We start from the raw sequence: 16,666 nt of genomic DNA, 5'->3' as shown, positions 1-16,666 counted from the left end.
CTAACCCTTAGGCACTTAGGTACTGATTTGCTAAGTGGAAATTATTGACGAAGTTCAATCCATATTTGAAGCTTTTGTAACTAAATTGACACGTCGCTAATCCCCTCAAAACCTTTGTGTGCAGGGAGCCTGTGTTAAAACCTTTGTGTTAAACACTTAATTTTTGCATTAGCTACCGAAAACTTAAATCCTCATATATCTGCCTGATTCAAATATATTAATTGCTAATCGCATCCAATATTGAAACTGAAATTGAAATTTCTGCCTCCAATCTATCGATTCCATCATCTTTACAGTGATTTATACATACCAGTGCCAATCTCAAAAATATCATTAGTCATAATATTAAATAATAAAGGACTACAAATACTCCTTGTGACTTATTAATCTCTATCTCATTCAAACCTGAAAGGAACTTGCCCACCCGTACCAGCACAGGCTGGTAAAACACAGAAAAATACTCCCCTTCAATCCTTATTTCCATAATTTAATCAAAGTCCTTCCTTCCATTGATATCATATGAATTTTCCATGTTAAATATACTGCTATGACAGCATCGTTATTTAACTGTGCTTTCCTAATATAATCTATCAGACCTGAATCTGAAAGCAATGTCATTCTACCCTTCCGAAACCCACTCCGATAAAATGATAAATCTCCTCTTTTATTCAAAATATAGTTCATACGCCCGGTAGCCAAACGTTCCATAATTTACAACAATGAGAAGTTCACGATATAGGTCTACAATTGAAAGGATCAGACTTTGAGCTCCTAGGATTTATAATACGTCCTACTACTGCAATGTTCCACGTGGAATGAAGATGGCCTGATCTACAAATACGATTCAAAATATTACTATCTCAAAGAATTGTCAGTTAGATGTTTAATCATGCAATAACATATAACAACCTTTCCTGGAGATGTCTGACATGCATTAACAATAATTCAACCACAAACAGGGAAAAAGAATTCTAGGTGATTCAGTATAATTTCACAAGCCACAATGAAATAATTTACTTCAACATTCTGTGTCTGACAAATGGGTTCTTTGAACTACATATTTACAGTGGAATCACATTTAATTAATAAGACACTTCGGAAGGTTCAGTCAATTTGTTGGGACAAACTAACTCACTAAAATGGTCTAAAATTAATTCTCTAAATTAATCACGATTAGTCACCGTGGGGATTGCCCCTCTCTGATGTAAGCAGTTTGTAAATAGTTTAAAACTATTTTTTTTAAATCTGTCGAAATTTGTCCCTGTGGAGTCGCTAAATGTTATTAAAATCCCAGGCATGTGTTACCTCGACATTTCATTACGAGAGATCGCCTGTAGTACAGAGGAACAAATCACTGGACAGAGACAACATCTGCAATGTTGGATAGGTACAAGAGTGTGGAGAAAATACTGTACGTGTTCATTGCAGTCACTGGAGTTCCTGGTGAGTGAGCAGAGCAATGCTTGTTCAGTATTTCTGAATGCTAACCCGTGTGAACATGTTTATGAGCATTTTACATGCTTCCTGCTTAATCATCACTGTGCAAATAGCCATCAGAAATATCGATCCTGTCAATTCAACATTCTGATTTTCCGTAATTGATGACAACCGGAAAAAAAATCTTTAATATTATATCTAACCCATGGGATCGACTGGAACTTTGTTCGATCCTTCAATGACAGCTTGTCCAGAGTTGTACGAGTGCTGGTGAAGGGTCGCTTTCCGGGAACGTGTAACCGGGAGGGTTTTAATGACACCTTGTCCAGAGTTGTACGGGTGCTGGTGAAGGGTAGCTTTCTGGGAACGTGTAACCGGGAGGGTTTTAATGACACCTTGTCCAGAGTTGTACGAGTGCTGGTGAAGGGTAGCTTTCCGGGAACGTGTAACCGGGAGGGTTTTAATGACACCTTGTCCAGAGTTGTACGTGTGCTGGCGAAGGGTCGCTTTCTGGGAACGTGTAACTGGGAGGGTTTTAATGACACTTTGTCCAGGCGTAACCCAGTGCTGGGGACAGACAGTTCTTCGGAAGGCGAGACTGGGAGCGGTTTACATTTTGAAGTTCACCGCTTCTGAGTAGTTGATCAAAGAGAACCCTGGTAATGTGTTTCACGTAACAGTCGGATCTCAGTGTCTGTTGATGAATGATTGGGTTTCATCACCTGAACCAGATTTCACGATCTGCTGACGACTGTTGCTGACGAGTTGAACTGCGCTGCAGAATTGATCCATTAACGGCGCCACTCGCCTCAGGTTACTAATTTGTTTCTTTATTCCCTCTGAGACCCGTCGTAAATTGAAGCACCACTTCGTCCTGAAGACAGATGTTGGTTGGAAATAAGAGTTTTTTTCAGTTCCATCGATGCTGCCTCATCTGTTCAATTCTCCAGTATTTTGTGTGTGTTTTGCTCCCCTCTGTATCCTTTCTCGGCGCCATCAGATGCTAAGTTTCCAGATTCCTGTCCAGTCATGGTTAAATCAATGAAACCGGCACTATCAGCAACAGGAATCGGTATCACCACCGATCGTTGTTGTTCATGCAGCTCGTTTTTATCCCTGACGATGGCCCACACATCGTCTGATCTCCACACTGACGAAGACAGGTCAGAGACAGAGTGACCCGTGTCTGATGTTAGATTAGCAGCTGTTCACGGACTCGAGCACTCCTGATCGTGAGCTGAAACCCGATCTCGTGTTAATTCCTGGAGAATGTGTTCAGTAATGACCGGTGTGTGTCTCTCTCTCTTTCTCCAGTGAATTTAGTGGCGATTCTGATCCTTTCCAGGGGAAAATGCGGCCTCTCCACCTGCACCACTCGCTACCTGGTGGCCATGGCAGCGGCTGATTTACTGACCATTGTCATCGAGGTCATTTTGTATCAAATCAATTGGTATTACTTCCGGTGGAGTTTTCTGAGCATCACCCCTGTGTGCAGTGTTATCGATGTACTGACATACACAGCCACAGACTGTTCTGTCTGGTTCACCGTCACTTTCACCTTTGATCGGTTTGTCGCCATTTGCTGGCAGAAGCTGAGAACAAAATATTGCACCGGGAAAACTGCGGCTGTGGTTCTAACAACAACCGGCGTTCTGTCCTTTCTGAGAAACGTTCCCCGATACTTCTTATACAAACCCGGGGTAATCATCGACGATATACCGTGGTTCTGTGAGACCATTGATAATGCTTTCACTGACCCCGAGTGGGTAGGATATGGATGGCTTGGTATGGTTTTAACTCCGTTCCTCCCTTTCGCTGGGATCCTGCTGCTCAACGCTCTGACAGTCAGGCACATTTTAGTGGCCAGTCGGGTCCGTAAGGGGCTGAAGGGTCAGAACAAGGGGGAGAACCGCAGTGACCCGGAGATGGAGAGCAGGAGGAGGTCTGTGGTTTTACTCTTCACCCTCTGCGGCAGCTTCATCCTCCTGTGGATGACCCAGGTTGTAAATATTATATATTATCAGGTCTCAGGAAAGGGATTTGATTTCAATGATTCTAAAATGATCTTTCACTACGCGGGGTTTCTGCTGAGGAACTTCAGCTGCTGCACCAACACATTTATCTACGCGGTGACTCAGTCGAAATTCAGGGAGCAGGTGATCAGCGCGGTGAAATATCCGGTCACCTCTGTGATTCAATTCGTGAATAAAGCCACATCCTGAGCACAAGACAGAGGCGGCCGCAGTGTCTCCAGATCCTCACATTCACAGACTGACCTCCCACGTGTTATTACAGGACGGAATGTCCTATCGATCGGCAGCTCCGGGAGGTTAGGATAGTGTGTGTGTGGAGAGTAGTGGGGGTGGGTGCAAAGCACAGTCCAGCAGGCTCAGTACCTCATGCGTACAGCCAGATGTCAGTGAAAAAGACTACTCCGGATGCGATAAGCCTATTGGTCTGTCGACAGGGCCATGCATTTCCATTCCCATCTATCAATCCACCAATATTCCTAATCCTGTCCACCAACCACAAAGCCCGACGTTCCCACTAAACGGCGACGGTCTAGTCTAATGCTGGTTGGGTAATCCGCTGTCAATCACACCTGTCTCCACCGTCCCCTTGAATGATTGGCTAACCTGAAGAGCTAGCGTGGGCTCTGCATAAACGACGATTGACACTCCAAATTATAACCATATAAAAAGCACAGCACGGAAACAGGCCATCTCGGCCTTTCTAGTCTGTGCTGAACGCTTACTCTCACCTAGTCCCACTGGCCCGCAATCAGCCCATTACCCTCCATTCCTTTCCTCTCCATATACCTATCCAATTTTACTTTAAATGACAATACCGAACCTGCTTCTACCACTTCTACTGGAAGCTCGTTCCACACAGCTACCACTCAGAGTAAAGAAATTCCCCCTCGTGTTACCCTTAAACTTTTGCCCCCTAACTCTCAACACATGTCCTCTTGTTTGAATCTCCCCTACTCTCAACAGAAAAAAGCCTATCCACGTCAAATCTATCTATCCCCCTCATAATTTTAAATACCTCTATCAAGTCCCCCTCAACCTTCTACGCTCCAAAGAATAAAGACCTAACTTGTTCAACCTTTCCCTGTAACTTAGGTGCTGAAACCCAGATAACATTCTAGTAAATCTTCTCTGTACTCTCTCTATTTCGTTGACATCTTTCCTATATTTCGGTGACCAGAACTGCACACAATACTCCACATGCGGCCTGACCAATGCCTTGTACAACTTTAACATTACATCCCAACTCCTATCCTAAATGCTTTGATTTATAAATGCCAGCATACCAAAAGCTTTCTTCACCACCCTATCCACATGAGATTCCACCTTCAGGGAACTATGCACCATTATTTCTAGATCACTGTGTTCTACTACAGTCTTCGATGCACTACCATTTACGGTGTATGTCATATTTGGATTATTCCTTCCAAAATGTAGCACCTCATTGTTATCAGCATTAAACACCATCTGCCATCTTTCAACCCACTTTTCTAACTGGCCTAAATCTCTCTGCAAGCTTTGAAAACCTACTTCATTATCCACAGCGCCACCTATCTTAGTATCATCTGCATACTTACTATTCCAATTTACCACCCCATCATCCAGATCATTAATGTATATGACAAACAACATCGGAGATGGTACAGATTCCTGAGGCACACTACTAGTCACCGGCCTCCAACCTGACAAACAGTTATCCACCACTTCTCTCTGGCATCTCCCATCCAGCCACTGTTGAATCCATTTTACTACTTCAATATTAACAACTAAAGATTGAACCTTCCTAACTAACCTTCCGTGTGGAACCTTGTCAAAGGACGTACTGAAGTCTATATAGAAAACATCCGCTGCTTTACCCTCGTCAACTTTCCTTGTAACCTCTTCAAAAAATTCAATAAAATTTGTCAAACATGACCTTCCACGCACGAATTCATGCTGACTGTTTCTAATCAGGCACTGTCTATCCAGATAATTATATATACCATCTCTAATAATACTTTCAATTAATTTACCCACCACTGATGTCAAACTGACAGGCCTATAATTGCTAGATTGACGCTGAGATTTTTTTTAAACAATGGAACTACATGAGCAATACGCCAATCCTTAGGTTATGTCGGCTCAACACATTGCTGTCCACTCTGATTCCCTAAGGGACCAATTTTATCCCTCACTATCCTTTTGGTATTCATACAACTGTAGAAACAGTTCGTATTTATTTTCACCTTACTTGCAAAAGCAACCTCGTATCTTCTTTTAGCTTTTCTAATTTCTTTCTTAAGATTCTTCTTGCATTCTTTATATTCCTCGAGCACCTCATTTACTCCTTGCTGCCTATATTTATTGTAGATATCTCTTCTTCCTAACCAAGTTTCCAATATCTCTTGAAATGCATGGCTCTCTCAAACTTTGGAAGCTTCCTTGCAACCTAACAGGAACATAAAGATTCTGTACCCTCAAAATTTTACCTTTAAATGACCTCCATTTCTCTATTACATCCTTCCCATAAAACAAATTGTTCAAATTCACTCCTCCTAAATTTTTCGCCTCTTCTCAAAGTTAGCCTTTCTCCAATCAAAATCTTCAAACCTGGATCCAGTCCTATCCTTCTCCATAATTATATTGAAACTAATTGCAATGTGATCACTGGACCTGAAGTGCTCCCCAACACATACCCTCGTCACCTGACCTATTTCATTTCCTAACAGAAGATCAAACACTGCCCCTTCTCTAGTCGGTACCTCTATGCATTGCTGCAAAAAACTATCCTGCACACATTTTACAAACTCCAAACCATCCATCCCTTTTACAGTATGAGTTTCCCAGTCTACCTATGGAAAATTAAAATCTCCCACAATCACAACCCTGTGCTTACTACAGATATCTGCTATCTCCTTGCAAACCGGCTCCTCCAATTCTCGCTCCCCATTAGGTGGTCTATAATACACCTCTATAAGTGTTACTACAACTTTCGCATTCCTCAATTCCACACAAATAGGCTCGCTAGACGAGGCCTATGATCTATCCTGCCAGAGCACCGCTGTAATATTTTCTCTGACAAGCAACACAACACATCCTCCTCTTGCCCCTCCGATTCTATCGCACCAGAAGCAACGAAATCCAGGAATATTTAGATGCCAATCACATACCTCCTGCAACCATGTTTCACTAATAGCTACAACCTCATATTTCCAAGTATCAGTCCATGCTCTAAGCTCATCCACATTTCTTACAATGCTCCTAGAATTAAAATAAATGCATTTAAGAAAATTTCAACCTCTTACTCTCTGCTTTATCTCTAACAGTACAAAGAAATTTACTGTCTTCTTTTTCTTCCTTCTCCCATACATCTGTTCCTACACTCTGGTTCCCCAAACCACTCATATCTAGTTTAAATCCACTGGAGCCTATCTAGCAAACATACCTGCAAGAATATTTGTCCCCTCCAGTTCAGTTGTAAACCGTCCCGCCGAAACAGTTCTCGCTTTCCCTGGAAAACTGCCCCTCCTGACCTCATAGTTATCTATAAATCCGAAGCCCTCCCTCTTGCACCATGTCTTCAGCCATGTGCTGATCTGCACTATCTTACAATTTCTAAACCCACCTGCACGTGGCACTGGTAGCAATCCTGAAGGTCCTTTCCTTTAACTTGGCACCAAGCTCCCTAAACTCAACTTTCAGAATCTCGTCACTCTTCCTACCCACGTCATTGGTTCCCTACATGGACCACGACATCCGGCTGCTCGGCCTCCCTCTTGATAATACTGAGAACTCGATCCGAGATATCGCGGACCCTGGAACCAGGGAGGCAACAGACCATCCGGGATTCTCGATCTCTTCCACAGAACCTCCTACCTGTCCCCCTAATTATCGAATCCCCTATCACTACTGCTCTCCTCTTTTCCCTCCTTCCCTTCTGAACTGAGGGTCTAGTCTCGGTACCAGAGATGCAACCACTGCAACTTGTCCGATAGATGGTCCCCAACAACAGTATCCAAAACGGTATACTTATTGCTGATGGGGACGGCCACAGGGGTGCTCTGCTCTTCCTGTCTATTCCCCTTCCCTCTCTTGATCAACTGGACAAGAGTGCGGTGCAGAGAACTGGGAAGTAAAACCTAAACTGATTTTTTTTAAATGTTCAAATGAAAGCTATCTTACCTCCAAAAAGTCCTGTATATTGTACATAATGAAACACAATGTCCTGAATGAAATTAAAACCACACAGTAAGTTAAGACAATTTTTAAATGAAATCCACCGGCAAACACTGTAATGACTGCATTTCATATCTTTCTACCTGATATATTTGACCCTGAAATAGTATCCACCAATGTCTACTACAAACCTACAGACTCCCACAGCTACCTAGACTATTCCTCCTCCCACCCTGTCTCCTGCAAAAATGCTATCCCTTTCTGTCAATTCCTCCGCCTCCGCTGCATCTGCTCTCAGGATGAGGCCTTTCATCCCAGGAGAAAGGAGATGTCTTCCTTTATTAAAGAAAGGGGCTTCCCTTCGTCCACTATGCTCTCCATCGCGTCTCCCCTATTTCACGCACCTCTGCCCTCACCCCATCCCCCTGCAGGCCCACCAAGGATAGAGTCCCCCTGGTCCTCACCTATCACCCTACCAGCCTACAGATTCAACATCTAATCCTCCATAACTTCCGCCACACCCTACAAGATTCCACCACCAGACACATCATCCCCTCCCCCCCCCCACCCCCCCACCCTCGGCTTTCCGCAGTGATCGCTCCCTATGCGACTCCCTTGTCCAGTCAATACCCCATCCCTCCCCACTGACCTCCCTCCGGGCACTCATCCCTGCAAATGGAAGAAGTGCTATAGCATCCCCCACACTTCTTCCCTCACCACCATCCCAGGCCCCAGACTGTCCTTTCAGGTGAGGCACCACTTCAACTGCGAGGCTACTGGGGTGATATACTGTATCCGGTGCTCCCGATGTGGCCATTTATACATTGGGGAGACCCGCCGCAGACTGGGAGACTCGGTCCTCCAGCAGTGGCGGTATCTCCCTGTGGCCACACACTTCAATTCCACAGACCACTCCCACTCCGACATGTCTGTCCATGGCCTCCTCTACCGTCAAGATGAGGCCACACGCAGGTCGATGGAGCTATACCTTATCTCCCGCCTAGGTAGCCTCCTACCTGCGGCATGAACATTCAACTCACAGACCTCCGTTGCTACCCCTTATCCCATCACTATCTATAATTTTAGTCTGGTTCTCTTTCTCTCTCTTTTCCCCCCGCACTTTAATCTCTCCCCAGCCCTGCATTTCTTTCTCTTTTATTTCCCATAATTCTCCACCTTCCCCCTAGACCATTTCCCTCCAGCCTATCACTTCCCAGCTCTCTACTTTATCCCTCCCCCCACTTCTTATCCCCCCTCGACCATCCCATGTTACTTCACTCCTGATGAAGGGTTTCGGCCCAAAACATCGTCACTACCTCCTCCCATAGATGCTGTCTGGCCTGCTGAGTTCTGCCAGCATTTTGTGTTTTTATTTCATCCAACTTTTGTACGCGTTGAGAAGGGGTGGTCGTTTCTTCGGCAGTTTGAACGGGGCACGACTGCGCAAGTGCAGGAAAGTCCGACGGTGAGGCCGCGGGAGAGTTTAAGAAGCGAGCAGATTAACAGAGCGGGCGACGGAGCAGAGGGAGACCGAGTAGGAAGATTTCGGCGAGGAGAGGCTGAGGACAAGCTTGCTCCCTGTGAGGCAAGGCCGGGTAAGTTACTTTAATAACTCTAATTAACAGGAGTAGGTAATGGAGGCAGTTGAGTGCTCCGTTTGCAGTATGTGGGAAGTCACGGTTGTCCCTGATGACTACACCTGCAAAAGGTGCATCCAGCTGCAGCTCCTGACGAACCGGGTTAGGGAACTGGAGCTAGAGCTGGATGAACTTCGGATCGTTCGGGAGGCAGAGGCAGAAATAGACAGGAGTTTCAGGGAGATGGTCACCCCTAGGAGTCAGGAGACAGGGAGTTGGGTGACTGTCAGGAGAGGGAAGGGGTATAGACAGGAAGAGCAGAGCATCCCTGCGGCCGTTCCCATCAACAATAAGTATACCGTTTTTGACCCTGTTGGTGGGGACGACCTACCAGAGACAAGTTGCAGTGGTTGCGTCTCTGGCACCTAGACTGGACCCTCAGCTCAGAAGGGAAGGAGGGAAAAGAGGAGAGCAGTAGTGATAGGGGATAAAATAGTTAGGGGAACAGATAGGAGGTTCTGCGGGAGAAATCGAGAATCCTGGATGGTCTGTTGCCTCCCTGGTGCCAGGGTCCGTGATATCTCGGATTGAGTCCTTGGTATTCTCAGGACGGAGTGTGAACAGCCAGATGTCGTGGTCCATGCAGGGACCAATGACGTAGATAGGAAGAAGGAGGAGGTCCTGCAAAAAGAGTTTAGGGAGTTAGGTGCAAAGTTGAAAGACAGGACCTCCAGGGTTGCTACCCGTGCCACGTGCTAGTGAGGCTAGAAGTAGGAAGATAATGCAGCTAAATACGTGGCTAAGGAGTTGGTGCGGGAGGGAGGGCTTCATGCTTCTGGACAATTGGGCCTTGTTCCAGGGAAGGTGGGACCTATTCCGACAGGATGGGTTGCACTTGAACTGGTGGGAGACTAACATCCTTGCGGGAAGGTTTGCTAGTGCTGCTACGGGGGGTTTAAACTAGATTTGCAGGGGGAGGGGAACCAGAGTGTTAGAGCAGATAGTGAGGTGAAGGAGGATAAAGGTGATGCGAGAGCTGCGAGTATAGTGCATGGAGTAAAGCCAGATCTAACATAGAAAGAGGCTTTGAGGAAACAGCAGCAGAATAAAGGGTAAGGGAGAAGGGCTAAAGTGTGTGTACTTCAATGCAAAAGCATCAGGAACAAAGGTGATGAACTGAGAGTTTGGATACATACATAGAATTATGATGTAGTGGCCATTACGGAGACTTGGCTGGTACCAGGGTAGGAATGGATTCTCAATGTTCCTGGATTTCAGCGTTTTAAAAGGGTTAGAAAGTGGGGGGGGGGGGCAGATAGGAGCGGGGGTGGCATTACTGGTCAGGGATACTTTTACAGCTACAGAAAGGGTGGGTAATGTAGCAGGATCGTCTTCTGAGTCAGGATGGGTGGAAGTCAGGAACAGGAAGGGAGCAGTTATTCTACTAGGGTATTCTATAGCCCCCCTGGTAGCAGCAGAGATACCGAGGAAAGGTTTTGATTTTGGAAAGGTTGTTATCATGGGTGACTTTAACTTCCCTATTATTGATTGGCACCTGATTAGTTCCAATGGTTTGGATGGGACAGAGTTTGTTAAGTGTGTCCAGGATGGATTCCTGTCACAATATGTTGACAGGCCCACTGGGGGGAATGCTATACTAGATCTAGTATTAGGTAACGAACCGGGTGAGGTCACAGATCTGTCAGTGGGTGAGCATCTGAGGGACAGTGATCACCGCTCCCTCACCTTTAGCATTATCATGGAAAAGGATAGAATCAGAGAGGACAGGAAAATTTTTAATTGGGGAAGGGCAAATTATGAGGCTATAAGGCTCGAACTTGCAGGTGTGAATTGGGATGATGTTTTTGCAGGGAAATGTACTATGGACATGTGGTCGATGTTTAAGTATCTCTTGCAGGATGTTAGGGATAAATTTGTCCCGGTGAGGAAGATAAAGAATGGTAGGGTGAAGGAACCATAGGTGACAAGTGAGGTGGAGAATCTAGTCAGATGGAAGAAGGCAGCATACATGAGGTTTAGGAAGCAAGGCACAGATGGGTCTATTGAGGAATATAGGGTAGCAAGAAAGGAGCTTAAGAAGGGGCTGAGGAGAGCAAGAAGGAGTCATAAGAAGGCATTGGTGAGTAGGGTAAAGGAAAACCCTAAGGTATTCTTAAATTTTGTGAAGAACAAAAGGTTGACAGGAAGCATTGGAAAAGGTACAGAGGAGATTTACCAGGATGCTGCCTGGTTTAGAGTGTATGGATTATGATCAGAGATTAAGGGAGCTATGGGTTTAACTCTGGAGAGAAGGAGGATGAGAGGAGACATGATCGAGGTGTACAAGATATTAAGAGGAATAGATAGTGGATAGCCAGCTCCTCTTCCCCAAGGCACCACTGCTCAATACACGAGGACATGGCTTTAAGGTAAGGGGAGGGAAGTTCAAGGGTGATATTAGAGGAAGGTTTTTTACTCAGAGAGTCGTTGCGTCGTGGAATGAACTGCCTGAGTCAGTGGTGGAGGCAGATACACAGGCGGAATTTAAGAGACTACTAGACAGATATATGGAGGAATTTAAAGTGGAGGGGTTAAGGGTCGGCACAACATTGTGGGCCGAAAGGCCCGTACTGTGCTGTATTGTTGTATGTTCGGGCGGTGGTGAGAAAGGGGCTGATCCCGGGATTGTGGAGATCGGGGGCCTGTTGCAGTGGGAAAGGGCCGGAACCGAGTTCTGCCAGATGGCTGAAGGCTCCGAGCTCTCCGGTCCCGCAGCCCGGTTTTAGCTTTGCACCCGAGCCCGGGCTGTGGGATCAGTTAGTTGTCGTTCCCAAGCTGGGAGAGTGTTTGGAGTGAAGGGGATCTGTCTGTGTGTGGGCAGAGGTTATGGGTGGACTGTGGGTATGGGGTGAGTGGAGGGAAGGGTGTGTGACCGTAGTCGGGGGCGGAGGGGAGGGGGTTTGCTGCTGTGAGAAAGTGGGATGATTGGACGTTCCATGACCCGAGTCAAATAAAGTTGGAAACAGGAGGATTTCGCCCGTTGTATCGGATCTTTTCAGTGAGCAACAATTCTCTTTTCATATGAATTACTGTATAATCTTGCTGTTAAAATTGTGTTTGTTACAAAGCCCAAGAGTCTGGGAAGAGCTGTCACCGTCATGGGCTCTTAGTGAAGATTGGGATGGCGGTGGGGAGTCAGTGACCTCTGTAGTTGAGAATGTCAGGGGTTAGTACATCCTCCTGTGAGATATAAATGTCCTTACAGTGGATTCGGATCTGGTGGCATATCTGGAGTTTGCAAAGGAGAAAGGAATAGGGAAAGGACTGAGGAAAGAGAGATTTAACCAGCAAATCGTCGTGCGGGGTGGAGGGGTACGGGAGCTGCCTGAGAGATCGTTTTAATTGTTTTTTATATAATCTCACAGATGGTGACTGACGGGGAGGCTTGGTGAGGGAGGATACCGGGAGGTGAGCAGGTCAGACATGGTATCAGGAGAGTGACAGTGATGTGATTTCCTGTGTCACGGGTATAGACAGTCATCTTCAGTGAGGAGTTTGTGTGGAGATGCAGCTTCCGTGGAGATGGAGGAAAGAGGACACACCAACAGGTGGAACCAGCTGTGGGAAGACATGGTTTGTCAGGCCTGACGACGAGCTGAATGTACCAGAACCTTCAGACTGAATCAGAAAACCATTCTGAGGGTATTTGAAATGTCAGAAGCAGGGGGGATGTAATCACATGTGCAGAGGGCCGGGGCGGTGTCTCCATCAGACCCTCAGTGAGATGGTTCAAGTTACAATGTGCAGAGATGAAAGCACAGTGTTTGGGGCCGGATTTAATCACAGATTCTGACCCAGTGAGAGGGTTAGTTTTCCTGTAAGGAGGCAACATCAATGGAAGAAGACACAGGAACTTCATCATTTGCCAGTTGTTTAGCAGAAGTGACCAATCTGTATGTTACCTGACAGAATCAGATATTCACAGTGGTGTCAGAGGGGTTCCGTCTGGTTTATTTCAGGTTGGAGATGGGTGTGGAGTTTTGAAATCAATGCCTTGTGGCACCACCATCGTTAATTTAGCATGTCCGGAGTGGTGGGTCACACAGCACGGGAACAGGCCTTTGGCCGGCCACACCTGTTCTGACCATCCACTCATGGTCTACACTGGTCCCATTTATCAGCACTTGGTTCATAGTCCACTGCTCCTCGGCTGTTTCAATGCTCACCCACTTCGTAAATGTGAAGAGACCTGCCTCCACCAACTCCTCGGGCAGTGTGTTCCCGATTTCAACTACCCTCTCCGTGAAAAGTCTCTTCCTCGGATCCCTCTAAACCTCTTTGTCCTCTGCTTGTGTCTATGCCGTCTGATCGGTGACACCTCTGTCCCAGGAATCTGGCCATTATGGGCATCAGAGGCCTTTGATATGGTTCAGCATGGTAAGTTGCTGTGGAAAGTCAGATCACATGGGATCCAGGGGAGCTGGCTAACTGGATGGCTTGATGGTAGGAAGCAGAGAGTGATGGTGGGAGGCTGTTTATTGAACTCGAGGCCCGTGCCTAGTGGTGTTCCACAGGGTTACACCCATTGCTCTCGTTATTTATTAATATTTAATTATATTTGCACAGTTTGTTGAGTTCCATGCCCTACTTCATCTTTCATTGATCCTGTTACTCTTCTATAGATTTGCTAAGTGTTCCTGTAGGAAAAAGAATCTCAGGGTAATATGTGGGGACATGCATGTACACTGATAATAAAATTTACTTTGATCTTGTCATCTGGATCAATAGTTTGGTTGAGAATGTACTGGGTATGGATAGTAGCTTTCCAGCAAATAATGTCAAACAATTACTTTTTCAGAAAGATATTAAGTATAAACACACCTCTCTGTTTCACTCTCCACACTCTATCACCCCCGTTCCTTACTGCCATCCCTCTCTGCCCCGTCCTCCCTCTCACCCCCAATTTGGGCGTAAGTGAATTATTTTAGGGGAATCGGAAGGGGAATTCTTCACTCAGAGGTTGGTGGGAGTGTGGAATGAGCTGCCGGCGGAAGTAATGGATGTGGGTTCGATTTAGACACTGAAGAGAAATTTGGGTGATAGCATGGATGGGAGGTGTATGGAGGCTATGGTGCAGGTAGTTGGAACTAGGCAGTAAAAACAAAAACAAGTTGCCATTGACGAGAAGGGCCGAAGGACCTCTTTCAGTGCTGCTGGGCTCTGTGACTCTAATGATATTCTAATTTGTAATTTCCACAGTCAGTGCTTTGCTGCTAATGACTTAATGCAGAAATTTACCCAAACAAGAATTGAAAGACCCTTAGCTGGCTACAGAAAGCATTTACAAGCCGTGATACTTGCCAAAGGGGGTGTTACTAAGTACTGACCATGCAGGGTGCCCAAACTTCTGCTTTGGGCCCTTTTCCTTTTTATTTATTTTGAATCTGTAAAAGATGGAAATAAAAAGGTAATCTTGCTTAAACTATTAAAGAAATGTGTCATCTTTAACTTTATGCCTTTTGGAAATCAGGTTATCTTTTACTTGCTTCGCTATTCAGAGTAACACAAATTTTGAATAGGAGTGCCAAAACTTTTGCATGTCACTGTGTATATCCTGTGCCTTCCGAATCACTTCCAGAAATTCCAGCCATTGCTGCTCTGTTTTCATCCCTGCCCATGTTCTTCTCAAATCAATTTTGAACAATTTTCCTCTAGTGCCTCTCTAAATCTGTTTATTCCACATCTGACTTTAGCTTCTCCTTCTCTAAAGTCAGGGTGAATTTGATCATACTACGATCATTTGCCCCTAAGGGTTCCTTGAACATAAGTGACCTAATTAATTCCGGTTCATTACAACAGCCAATCCAGAATAGCTGATCACCAATTGGGCTCAACCGCGAGCTGCTCTAAAAAAGCATCTTGTAGGCATTCTAGGAATTCCTCCTCTTGCGACCAACATCATCCTAATTTTCCTAATCACCTGCATGACAATCCCCCATGACTATTGTAACATTGCCCTTTTGGCACGTATTTTCTATCTCCCATTATAATTTGTGGACCACATACTTACTACAGTTTCGAGGTCTCTATACAATTGCCATCAGGGATTGTTTATTTACATTTGTTTTCCTTAATTCTACCCACAGAATCTACACCTTCCAACCCATGCCACCTCTTTCTAATGATTTAGTTTAATATTTTACCAACAGAGCCACACAACCCCACTACAGCTTGTTCTTTCAAGAAACGTAAGTATCTGGCAAACTAGAGGACCTGCAGATTCTAGCAATCTACAGAACTACACACGAAGTGCTGGAGGAGCTCAGCACGTCAGGCAGCATCTATGGATAGGAATCAACATTTCAGGCCAAGACCCTTCATCGGGACCTTTGACACCCACGTATCCGGAATATCAACAAGCAAAGAAAATAGATTTCTTTGACAGATTTTAATTCAAGGCTTAAAAATGTTGCCAAACAGAGCTTAACATTTAACAAATACAACACAGGCAATAAACACTTTCATCAATACCGACATCGACTTTTTTAATAAAAATATCTTGGTCCCATTTCAATCAGTAAAATTTACAAAAATAAAAAGGAACTGAACTGACAACTTTAGAAACGACTATTTACTCTCAAACCCACTTGTATTAACACTCCCTTGGACAGAAGGGGGAAGAGAAATAACAAATGGAAAAAAAATCGCACAACAGTCAGATAAAACTTCTAAGTATTTATTTTCATCAAAAATGACCAGGATTCAGCACTCCATGTGTGTATATGCAATCGTGATAAGAAATACAGACCAGAAACCCTAAATGAGAGTCCAACTCAGAAAAATGAATCATCACTATGGAAGAAAACATTAACCAGTGGAATGAGTATGACCCTCCATGGGAGACATCCCAACGATCTGAGCAGACGAGAAGGCGACAGGGAAGCATCGCGCACCTGACAGAGAGTTGGAGACCTCTTCCCAGAAACAGAGGGGTTCCTTACAGAAATACAGGACAAGGTGGTAAACAAGAAGAAAAAATCAAAAATACATGAAATACAAACTAACAAGGCAGTAATTGCAGAAAATGCCAAGAGAAACCAGACACAATCCAACACATTCCAGGATCCTGCAGCAGTTTAACTCAATCTGATTACTTACACAGGTACAATCAAGTGGCAAACATCATTCACCAGAATCTTGCTTTAGAACACAAACTCATGAATTCCCGCCACCACTTCATAAAGGCACCATAAATTCAAGCCGGATCCAGTTTCAGAGTCAAAATCATACAATTTATATGATAATCAATGCATTATTTCAGATAGGATAATCCATGTTGTTGTTCACCCTCAGCCCAGAGATTAGAGGGGTGAAGAACATCGCAGACAGAACTGCAGTCAGCTCGACTTCTTCAGTCTGCAGGAAATTCAAGGGAAACCTCTTCACCCACAGAGTGGTGACTGTTTG

Source organism: Hemitrygon akajei, chromosome 9, assembly GCF_048418815.1.
Source record: "Hemitrygon akajei chromosome 9, sHemAka1.3, whole genome shotgun sequence".
Lineage (NCBI taxonomy): Eukaryota > Metazoa > Chordata > Chondrichthyes > Myliobatiformes > Dasyatidae > Hemitrygon > Hemitrygon akajei.
This window is presented reverse-complemented; position numbering follows the sequence as displayed.